The 12,378-nt window shown below is 39.6% G+C and overlaps 1 protein-coding gene across 1 annotated transcript in view; it reads left to right on the top strand.

Annotated features, from left to right (window-relative positions):
* DLG2 (discs large MAGUK scaffold protein 2) overlaps positions 1-12,378 on the top strand; it is a 991,421-nt gene that overhangs the window by 109,114 nt on the left and 869,929 nt on the right. The gene's annotated exons all lie outside the window — the stretch shown is intronic.

Below are 12,378 nucleotides of genomic sequence, written 5' to 3'. Positions count from 1 at the left end.
CTGGGAGGGAATATATTTGTATGTTTTTCCATAGGCTTTTGTGTGTGTTTTACACCCCTTTCCCAACCTACTCCGTACTTCTGGGAAAAGTGAGGTGCTATAGATGTAGAAGATCTACCTTTCCCAGTGTCAACAAAATCTGGTGTTACTTTTTAAATTTGTAACCTACACTTGGTGAATTTGATATCTGGACACAGGTTTTCAAGTCCTCTGTATTTTTCTGCCTCTGTAGAAATTTTCAATAATTTATTTTTGATAACTAGTATTTATTATCTTCTTACATTTGAGATACAATATGAAATCTTTTTACTTAATTTTAAAAATAAAGTTCAATTACTGACATGATTTGAAACAGTGAATTGAATTGAACTTTCTGACATGATTTATCATTCCAAAAACTGATGGAATATTATTATCTTGTTAGAACAATGCCTGGCTTTCTTATAGCAAGCATAACAAAAGGAATATAATACAGCAGCTCAGCCTATCATGTTTGATTTCATCAAAGCATGATAGAAGTACTAAAAAATTGATTTTCACAAACTTAATATGCACAGAATAAGTGTCTATGACACATCAAGTGAAATACCAAGGACAATAGAGTGAGTTAGTGGCAGGATCATTGTCAATGCTCTGTTTCCCTGATATTTGTCTACTTCGGGTTTTTTAGGGACAAATAGGGTTTTGTAACAATATTTGAATTGTACTGGAAATAATACTCAAGGAAAGTTCATTGTCTTCAAGGTTTTATGAGTGTTTTTCCTGTTTCACTCCCCAATTTAAGATTGTTTCAACAGTAAAAAGAATTACCAGCGGACTTCTGTAGGGAAGTCTACCCTGACTTTCTGTGTAGTCCTAAGTTTCCAGCTGTAGCTTCACTTTATCCATTCAGAACTTGCCTCTAAAAATTGCTTTGAAATAAAACTGTCAAGGTTAATTTTGTTCAGCCATATTTACTGAGAAGTTGATGTTTTCAGAAGGCTGATTAACAATGCATGGTCTTTAAAAGATAATCCTATATTACTGCAGAACTTTGGAAAGAGAAGACCTACCACACTGAAGTTGGTCCTAAATTGTTATCTCCTAATGGAGAAAACAAACCAATAAAACTATGAATAATAATGCAACTCTGACCACCAGACTTTTGCCCAAGAATAAATTCTGACTGCAAGGAAAAAAAATTGCATCAAAATCCCTTGAAACCACTCTGGTTTTCAGTATTTCCTTCTTAACATGAAGGATGCTCAGACTGGGATGTAGTTCCAGGTTAGGGTACGTACCTTTAGGAGTTAACACATGCTCGGTCTCAGCTCCCATTGTCAGGAGCAGATGTTGAGTCAACACAGGTGGCAGAGTGACTGGGCTGAGGCTGTAACTGAAGTGATCCCAGAGACAGTTGGTTCATCCTCTACCCTCCCTGTAAATCAAGAGTCTTCTGTCACCTCAGATGCCTGCCTAACCTACATTCTTATCTCCAACAAGGCCCAGCTTTCTGGAAGCCCTGTGCCATGCCTGCCAACCCTCTGGCTTTAGCACACAGCAGTGCAATCTCTGCTGCTCCTGATGGCAGCAGCTTTGATACCCAGCCTGACCTTTGCAGCAGATGTGACAAACTTACCTTACCTTCAGAACACATCTCAATTCACAGCTAGGCTGGATAAGAGTCCTTGAAGTTTGTGTCCTATGTTTAATTTTCTGCCTGCTTCAGTATCAGGAGGTTGACAGTCTTGACCTTGTCTGTCCCCTCACTCAAAGCTTACCATTTTTGTGTCAAAGGGGGTTGGTCTGAGCTCCTGCTCTGCCTTGAATTAAAGTGGGGTCTTCCTCTGTCAGCAGATCACCATTATGTGGAGCTGTTCTAGTTTTCGCTTTGTCTTGTGTGATAAAACACTGGAGCATATGATCTGCCAGTTCCTCGGCTGTGGGTCATTTTCTTCATTACCATTTATGCTGTGCCCTTTGATTAGCATGTCCCTTTCTGCTCCCTTGAGTTTTGCTGTCAGAGATTTTTAAAGCTGGTGCAGTGAAACTTAAAAAATTATTTATCTTGAAAAAAATGTATTTGGTTAATAAGCACAGTATTATACTTATAACTTATTTTCCTGTGGTAAGGATTAAAACTTGGTATAAAGAATGGTGAACTTGGGAACATAATTTTTTGTAAAACATTTCCTCCTTTAGGGGGCTGGGAGCCACTCTTTGGGACACAACAGAGTATTATTGCTCTAGAACAATCACTGAAAAAAAATTTGCAAATGTATTTTGTTCCTGTTCACAGCAGAACAGGTGGATGCATGACCTTTAAAAGTCCCTCCCAACCCAAACCATTCCATGATTCTGTGATTTATGAATAAATACATAAGTCCATAATGAATGACAATCTAAGTTACTGAAGTGAAAAAGATCCTGTACAGAGTCCATAAACCAATCAGTTATATGAGAATGGACATAATGAGAATGGTAGAGAGATTCATGACCTGCAAGGACTTGTGTAAGGGATACAAATTTTTTTTCTTCTTCCAATGGAGACCAGCAAATATCTATGAATTTACATGAAGCCTCCTATCTGTTACTAAAACCATGGGAACATAAAGTGAAGCAAATTCAAGCATGACCAAGGAACTCTTTTGATGTTCATGGAAACCTGCAATACAAGGTTAGAGCAATTAATGCAATGGCTGTAAATGTTAAGTGTAGGCAACTAAAGTCACAGTCATTCCAGTGAAAGGGCTCATTTAAAGTATAATTTACTCTAAGAGAGTAGCAATATTAAGGGTTACACCAGACGTTGTGGCAAATATGTTAAAGGGTCGTAAGAGTTTATGAAGGTACAACCTGTAATAATTTAAACTTGTATTGAAACATTCATTATAAGTGTTTAACAAACATTAATTAATTAAGCTGTGTAACACCACGCTGTGAGCCTATGGGTAAGTCAAAGCATTTGTATCTCAATTTTACAGAAGGTTAAGCTGAAGTGCAGAGAGATATATTTGCCTGAGGTCACATAGCAAGTCAGTGGAAAAACTGCAAACAGAATCTGCAATCTGAAGTTCTCATTTCCCTGTTTTTGCTACTTACATCACACTCTCTACTAGTAAAATGAAAGGGAAGAAAGAGGCAACTGAAGTGGTGAGACTTGGAATATAGTTAACCCAGTTTTCTATATGTGTTCTTGCCTTGTTTTTCCCCACAGCTTAGGCATGTATGAAAGGGGTAGGTTGGTTTTAAATTATTTTGAACTTTGGCTTCTTGGCTGGAAACCAGCTCCACCAGGAGTGTGGGGTGAGGGGTAGGTGGAGATGGAGATTTCAGCTCCATAGCCACATGTTTGACTTTACAAAGCACCTCATAAAAAATGAGGACAGAATTGTCACTTAGGTTACCTGGGATTGTGTGTTTTGGTATCAGAATAAGGCTGGTTATTGAGCACAGAAGGTGATGCCTTGCTGAAAGGCAGAGCCTTGGGCTGAGCAGATGTGTATCCTTCTACTAGAAGGAGTCTGTGGGGTGTTTGCAGAGAAAGGGTAAGAGAGATGCAGAGGGGGGATGTTCCCAGGTGAGAAGAAAGATTAAAGAAGGTAAAGAGTTGTTCTGGCAGGTCAAAGAATGGTGAAGAAAGGTTGTGTTTTAGTGTTTTGTTTTAGCTTGATATTTAAAGTGATGCTCAAAAGGGGTTGTGTATGAAGATGGTTCTTTGTAAGGTGAAGAAGAAAAAGGACAGGAAGCAATTACTATTAATTCTTTATAGATTGCCATGGGGTTTTCCTGAACATGCTCTCACATTGCCTTGGGAAAATGTGTCTGATTGAAATTTCACTCTGGTTTTAGCAAACAGGGTGCTTCTGGGAGATACCTGAGGGGAATGGACCCTGTCTGGGTTGCTGAGTATCTGCAGCTAACTGAAAGCCTGCGGGTCCCAAGACTTGTGCTCCAAGCACTAGGTCTTGCATTTTCATCTATTCTCAACCTATTTATGTGCAACAGCAGTGGAAAAGCCTATATAAAACTAATCTGATCTAGGATTATAGAATGATATACCTTTTTTGTGGTTCTGGTCTGGTATACAGCATTTGCCTCCATACTGGGAAATTGGATTGCAGCTGGGTCCTTTCTAAGATTCAAAAAGAAAGGTGAGAAAATATATAATGTTTTTTTTTCCTCTTTACTCTTTCCTGAGAGATGAAAATACACCTGCCCTTTTGATTTGGCATTTGACAGTCAGATTTTGTCAATTTTTCCTGATTATCCCTATTTAAAGGAAGACTATCCTGAATACTTGTCTAACAAGCAAAATCACAGGATGAGTAAATGATATAACTGAACAATTTTCCAGTATTGAATTCAGTTGTTTAAGCATGTATTGGAACCATTCAGAGGAAAGTCTGTTTGTCTGTGACAAACTGTGGGGCTGTGGGATTCTCTGACAGGATCAGAAATGCACAATAGTAACTGTTCACTGCTGCACAGAAAATGGGGAATTTCTCACCAGTAGTGGCTTTGAAACCAGCTCCCCAAACAATGAATAAAGCCTCATTCTGAAGGTATATTATTATTGTTGTCAAGCAGTGGAACAGGCTACCCAGGGAGGAGGTTGAATCACCATCCCTGGAGGGATTTAAAGGATGTGTGGATGTGGCACTTGAGGACAGGGTTTAGTGGTGGACTTCGGTGGTGCTGGGTTAGCAGCTGGACTTGAAGACCTTAAAGGTCTTTTCCTGCCTAAATGTTTCTGTGTTTCCATGATTGTAGACTACATGCAGATGAATACACAGTGCTAAAAAAAAAGTGAAAGTTTACAAACCATCTTTTTTCAAAGAAAACTGTAATTTTCTGAAAGGTCTGTTCTGAAGCACAGGAAACCTTGCCTTGAGCTCTTAATACTTCCTTAGCTGTCACCTTTGAACAGTTGCTAAAATTATCTGCACTTTCTGTTGATACAGTTTTCCATCAGAAGATATCCTGGAACAGGTTCAAGTATCTGCCTGATTGTGTGGAGGTACAAAGCAGCCAGTGTGTGCCCATGATCCTGTTCTGACTCTTGCAGTTTGTGTGTAGATCTGCAAGCCCTGGATTGCCTGGTTAAAAGGAAACCTTGCCACAGGATTTGGGTTTGCTGCTCTGCTCTCCTGCAGCTTAAGCTTCAGGAACAGCATGAGAAGGTGTGAGTGAAATATTTGCTAAATCTACAGTGGCCGCTTTTAACTATTTTTCTGTGCATTATCAAACCTGTCTCGTGGGTTTTTGTCTTGTTCCATTGAAAACTCTGTTATCGACCATACTTACAAACCATAAGATATTGTCAGTGGTGAATGATTAAATCCACAGAATCATAGCATTGCTTGGGTTGGAAGGGACCTTTAGAGGCCATCTAGACCAACCTCCCTATTCTGGGACATCTCCCACCCGATCAGCTTGCTCAGAGCCCCATCCAACCTTACCTTCAATGCTTCCAGGATGAGGCGCCTACCACCTCTCTGGGCAACCTGTGCCAGTGTCTCACCACCCTCACTGTAAAAAACTTCTTTCTTATATCTAGTCTAAATTGGTCCTCTTTCAGATTAAAACCATTATTCCTCGTGCCATCACAACAGACCCAATCAAGAAGTTTATCCTCACTTTTCTCATAAGTCCTCTCTCCTCATCTGGTGTTACTTGTTTGTCAGTCCTGCTTATCGTGGTGGGATACATTTTCTTTCACCCTCAATCCAGAGTGCAGTTCTTATTTCTGAATAAATGGCTGGAATGTGTAGGCAGAACTGTAGTAATACACTCAATATCATCACTGAAAAGGCTTAAATACTGACTTTACTCTCCAATTGATTGCTTTCTAGTTTTCACTTAACATGAACATCACTCACATAGAAAGGGTTGCAGCAATTATTTTGTCTTCTCTGTGCATAGATATTTGTATTGAATTTTTTACATTGGACAGCTGCCTTTGAGGTGCATATTCAAAGCTGAGATTTTTTTGGAGAGCTCTGGCTGTATTTTGGATATATTGCAATAAACAATAATGTTGCTAATGCTTCTGGCTAACAAAGCCAGAAGTACTCAAAGTGTGTTTCTATTTCATATGTTCAAATAACTATTGGACATCAATTACTAACTATTTAGTTATTTAGGACGGCCTGTAGAGTGTCTCAGAACTTTCTTTGATAAAAAAGATCTAATTTTGCTCAGGTATGTACCTGCTTAGTAATGGTTTCTGCCTCCAGCCTAGATGTACAAAGGATCACAGGATCATTGGATAATTCAGTTTGGAAGAGACCTTAAAATTATCTAGGCCAGATAAAAGGGATTTGCTGAAGCTCAAGAATCAAGACAGGTTAATAACAGGAGCCATATTTCTTGCTGCCTACTTTGGTACATGTTCTACCAGAGTATGCTGCTTTTAATAGATTTAGGAACATTCATCAACTATAGGGAATTGGCAGAAGACTGCTTTCCTGGCCTGCACTGCACTGTTTCACTGCCTGCATGGAATAGAGGATTTTTTTTCTCCTGCAGCAACTCTTGCTGTTGGGCTGGCATCTATGTTTCTTGTGCACCAAAGGCCTGTGTCTGAAAACCTTGCAAGCAGGGCTGCTAAATTTCATTTTGATCTGAAATATCTTTGTGTTACCTCTGCCAACTGCAAAAATAAGCCTCGAGCTTTTCCTTTTGTTGTTGAATCTGACTCCGCCTTTATTAGTGCAGACCCAGGGCAAATACATTGGAGCCAGGGGGTGAGATGCAGCTGAAATGGGCAAGGTGTTTTTGACTGCTGCTGCACTGAGGGATGCTAATGGGGGCAGGTTGGAGCTCCCCAGGGCTGTGAAGCTATGAGCCAACTTGATAATTGGAGCTCTGCCATTTCTCACGTGTGTCAGTGCAATAGGACTGCTTTAGCTTGAAAACTCGCCCTGTTTCAAGGTAGGTTTTAACGTCTCTTGCTTTTTATCTTCCCTCTCTTAAAATGGCAGTTTTACTCAATATGGAAACATTTTGTTTGAAAAAAAGCCACACAACATAATTGCATTGGGTGAAGCGTGTTATTTAACCTCTCTTTGGACTGCTTCCATCAGCAGGGCCACTAAAGCTCTTTACTGGCAGGCTGGTACAATCTATGATCAGTTCACTGCTACTTGTGCTGCCTGAATGAGTTTTCCATCTTGAACAACATCCTGCACAATTCGCCTTACTCCTACCTAATAATTCAGACCAGATGGCTGAAGCTGACCCAGCATAATCTACTCCCCAGGATATAAATGATGCCATTTAGACGTACACTGTAATGTTCCCTTAGTTAAAAAAAGGATTTGCAGCAGGAGCCTGCAACAACTGACTTTATTTTGATCTGCAGCGTTCTGCCAGACAGTAGTCATTTGTGCTGGGTTACACAACAATAAAAGGTACATATCAGACACTATCCTACATGAAGACAAAAAGAGTATCCCAAATTTCCCAGGAAGGGAACAGCTTGTGTTTGCATGTTGCCTTAGACCCCCATTCCACCTTGTCCCTGAATGCCCTGGAAAAACAGATGGGACTTACACCGCAGAGCAAGTCAGGGCACTGGCACAGTATAGGAGAAATTAATTCCATGGCTATGGACCTCTAGAAAGGAGAAAAAAAACCAAGAAAAAACACCTTTCTTTTTATGCTACAGAATATTTGTTCCAGTTCCCAGTTTGGTTCTATAGAAATATGATACACAGAGAGCTCATTCCTTGGGTAATGGGATTCTACATTGTTAATGCTATTACAGTTAATTGCAAAATTGTGCAGCTGTCTGCAGAAACAACAGACAACTTCTGCAGATACCAAAATTTTGATGCCCTTGCTAAATTCTCTCAAGACATAAAGTGAAGGCTATGGGAGCAAGATGTATGTAAGGAAATCTTCCTGCATTACTAAGCACAGATGAAGGTAACAGCTTTTGGAATAGCTGTCAGCACAGTGGAGGTCAACACATGCTGTAGGGAGTAGGTGTCTGCAAATTTGGTGGATTTTGGATAAGGTTTGATGCATGGAATAGTTTGCTCTGCTCTTTCACAAGTGGCCACATGTACTGTCAAGTCACTGGGGAAGCAGCATTTGCTGACACATGCAGTACAACTTCAGGCTAAGCGATGTACAAGATTATCCTTTTAAGCTTAATTGTTTGTGTTGTATAAAATATAGATGGTATCAGAAAGCCTGGCATTGTCTTGTTTGTTACTGGAATACAGACTTTCCTCTTCTTCCCCTTCCTTTTTTAAATGCAAAAGAGGTGCAAGAGATTTTTATCTCCACTTCTACTCCAGTTTCCTTTATGCTCCCTGTGTTCTGAATCCTGAGTTTGGTATCTTGCAAATCTATCCAAGGCCAGGTTGGATGGGGCTTTAAGCAGTTTGGTCTAGGGGAAGGTGTCCCTGCCTGTGGCAGGTGCATTGGAATTAGATGATCTTTAAGATCCCTTCCAACCCATGTAATTCTGTGATTCCACCCTCACTGCATAGCTGCATTGTAAACCTGCACAAGCTCAAGCTGAGCCATTTTGCATTTTGCGCTTGTTATGATTTTTTATAAGGAGATGCCTTTTCCCAAATTAAGGTGCAAATGAGACCATATGCTGGAGCCAATAGTGCAAATTTAATTTACCATTAAATGTGTGGTAGAGAGAGAGAAATAGGAAAGAGGGGGAAGAGAAAGAAAGAGAGAGAGTAAGACTAAGTAGGAGTATCACCACCCCATGGATCCCATGGCATCCTGTGGTGGGAGTCCCCAAGTCATTCTTCTTTGCTATCACCTTTATGCTGTCCAAGTTCTGGGTATCCATGGGGCCTAGATGCCATTGCCATGACTTGGCATGTGTGTGAGCAGTTTTTCCTTTCTCACTGTTTGCTATGGTGGGATTTTTTTGTCCAGATGCTAACCAAGCCTTCAACTGTTAGGCCTGGAGCGAGCTCCTTCCTGCTGTGCCATCTGTGCTTATCTCATGTTTTCTTGTGGTGGTTTATTTTATAGCAAGTTTCTTCTGAGACCTTGACAGTGTTTTGAGATAGGCAGCTGTATTCTGTATCCTGTGTCCTTACAGTACTTGATTACCTTAGAAAACCAATCTTTTTATGTTCCCACTCCCTAACCCTTTGCATCAGTTTGGTGCATGGAAAGTGCAGGTCCAGGCCAGCTGGTATTAAAGACAGAAACTGGGATAATCGCAGTTGTTTGGTGCACTGGGATGTGTATGCCTTGATGGCTACATTTCTGAATGTCCATGAAAGTACTGGGATGCATTTGGGACCTGCCAGTGCTTCTCTGTGTAGGTGGAAATCATACAGATACCAAAGCTATCTCATGTACTTCATCCAGCCTTGGGGCTACCACCTGAATATGCTGATTTACACAACAGATGACACCAAGGACACCAAGATGCACAAGTGGGAAAAAATGCCAATCACCTTTACCTTCTGGCCTTAAATCAATCTAGTGAGTATCCTGAATAAAGGAGAAAGCTTCTAAGAGTGAGAGGTTCGTGCCTTGTTCCCAGCACACTGAGGAATCATTCCCAGTTCTCTTGTGCAGTCTGTATCTGCCCTTCCCATCAAAGAGGGCTTTTAAAAATGGAATAGTGTTGTCCTGAATCTGCTGGTGATTCTGAAGCCACTGTAAGTGGGTTATTGATTGCAAAGGGCTGGACACATCTGGTGCGCTCATGTGTGTGCCTCTGCATTTTGACCCTGCTCGTTTGCTTCTCTTTGAGGCCATGGGCAATTTTCTCAGCCAACACTATAGTTCTTAGTGTTTGTTTTGCTTTGAAATGAAAGGAAATATGAAAGTGTATGTTGTTATTATTCTCTTCCTTTAATCTTTGCTCAGAAGTTAGTTTTTTCAGACCTTTAATCATCTGTCTTTGTCTGAATTCCCCTCAATTTAATTCTGTCTTTCTGGTGCTCAACTGTTTACAGATGAATGAGGAATTGTATTGCTTTATCTCATTTTTTCCCTCATTAGAATGCTGGCGAAAGCCTGTGGTCACAAAAGACAGACAGTAGTTTAGGCCTTTTTTTTCCTTTTTGTATTGTTTAACCCCTTTGCTATTAGAGCTCTAAAGTGTTTCTATCACAAATGGATATTGTCATGCATATAAATTGGAAGAGAAATTGCACTGGAATAATGGTTACAGGCTGCAGCACCAACCACTAAGAAGTCAGAAAATGTCAGAGTTTAGGCAGCCTGTTCAGCTCTGTCTGATCACACATTTTTTTATTTTTATGTAGCTGCTGTCTGAAAGAAAGGCCATTATTTTATGTAAGACATTGTGTCCTCTCCATTACTTATTCTTTTTCTAAACTATTTTTGTTTCAAGTTTTTTAAAAAAAAAAAAAAGTGAGGTTAGGGTAAGCACAAATCTGAGCATTAATATTTTTTTTTTTAAACAATAGTAAAAAAATTCCAAGACTTCAAACTGAGAAGTGTCTGTAAGGAAGGAGAAGTGGGTACTCTTAGAACTTTCCTGCAGAGAACAAATGCAGCCAGCTACAATATGCTTGTCCATGGGCAACCGCAAAATGCTACTGCTATGTACTCTACCATGCTGATGTACAGAAAATTTGTGTTCCCACTTCCCCAGTGGTGGAGTTATCCAAAATAAAATAAATCACAGTATCTTTAGAATTACTTTGTACTAGAATAAAGATATATAATTTCTTGTCTGCAATTTATCTTTATATAGCAAAACTGACAAAATATTTTGGCTAGGCTAAAGAGAGAGCAAGCAGAATTTATTAAGTAAAGTAAGTGAAAAAATTCTGTTAGACAGAAAATCCAGTGAGATTCACTGACACTTTAAACAAACATGAATTAATCGCTTAACAGAATGTTTGGAGCAGTAAAGAGATTGAAACTGAAGATGTGTTTTGTGCTCACAAAGTTCATCAATAGTGTTATTGCCATTTCTACATGAAATCTGAACTTGTTTTCATGGGAGAGAATATAGTGCCAGAGGTACAGATTTAATTTGTGTAAGAAATGCCCCATCCCTGGAAGTGTTCAAGGGAAGGTTGGATGGGGCTTGCTGCAACCTGATCTAGTGGAAGGTTTCACTGTACATGGCAGGGGAAGTGGAACTGGATGGTCTTTAAGGTCCCTTGCAACCCAAGACATTCTGTGATTTCTGTTCTCTATAAGATTTTAGATTTCTTGTGGACTTGTTTTCCTGTAAACCCCCACTAGGAGACAGACTGTATTTTGCTCATTTTACATAACAATTACCATGCCCCCATGACTCCTCTTTATGACTGTGGTTCCGATCTTGATTCTACAGCTGCTTGCTCCCATTCTATCTCACTAGTATTCAACACTTTTTTCCTCCTAGTATGATTGCACCTCTCATGTAGCGGAGATAGAGCAGGTTTTACTCAGAGAAAATTACAAAGCCTATTTTTTGCAAACCTTGTCTGACTGCAAGTTTCTGGCTGCCCTTGTTCCACAGAAATGGCAATTTCAGCTTATGGAATTACAAAGCAACCAACTAAGTGAATCCTCTGTGCTTTCTTCTGTGACCGCATAAGTACTGAAGTGCTTTTCTCTGCACACCAGTGATCATTATTCCAGCAAAAGCAACCTGTGGCCTCCTCAGAATAGATAAGGACCTTTACAGAGAGACTGAGGTTTTAATATTTATTTTGCACATGTGCATGCACATGCAAATGTGGCTCACACATAATTTTTAATGAAAACACTAGGGCAAGATAGGCTTTAAAGTTAGGGCGAAAGCACCATTCTACTGTTCCTTGACTGAATACTGTCAACCCAATTAATACCCTGATAACGTCAGTGATTCCAGCTGAATGCCACTGCCAGAGGGCAATTTCTAGCTTATTTCTGCAAAGTATTTATCTAGAGATAATTACATATTAGCCTGATATATTTTACTTGCTGCTGCAATACAAATTGACCTGGCATTGAACCATATATTACAACTGTTTCAATTGTACTATGAGCATTCAAACCAACTGTAAAAAGTTCCCTGTATTGAGAATGGAGAAACTTTCTTTCTTGTTGCAACTGTCCTGTAGCTTTTTGTTTTAAAAATAGGTTTTAATTTTAATGTGGAATTAAATGATTGTAGCAATATGAAATATAAATTCTTACAAATATATGTGTGAAATTGTAGATGCAATCTCTTTCTTTCTTATCCAGGAGAAAGTCCATTGTTAATAAATCAAATAATGTGAAGTTTATTTGTTCTTTGATAAGTCAAATATCTCCACTAGATAATGTACCACCTTTTGGGTGTGACTCTGACCAAAAACTTCTTGCCCAAGGAAGGGAACACTTTTTTCCCCCTCTCCTTAGGTCATTGTGTGCACAGGTTTCAATAAAATTGTTTTCATTGCTGGATCTTGTATA

This window comes from Pseudopodoces humilis, chromosome 2, assembly GCF_049639895.1.
Source record: "Pseudopodoces humilis isolate 2021_Gansu_Grassland_sample_001 chromosome 2, ASM4963989v1, whole genome shotgun sequence".
NCBI classification, from domain to species: Eukaryota; Metazoa; Chordata; class Aves; order Passeriformes; family Paridae; genus Pseudopodoces; species Pseudopodoces humilis.
Note: the sequence above shows the minus strand (reverse complement) of the source record. Positions and strands in the feature narration are given on the sequence as shown.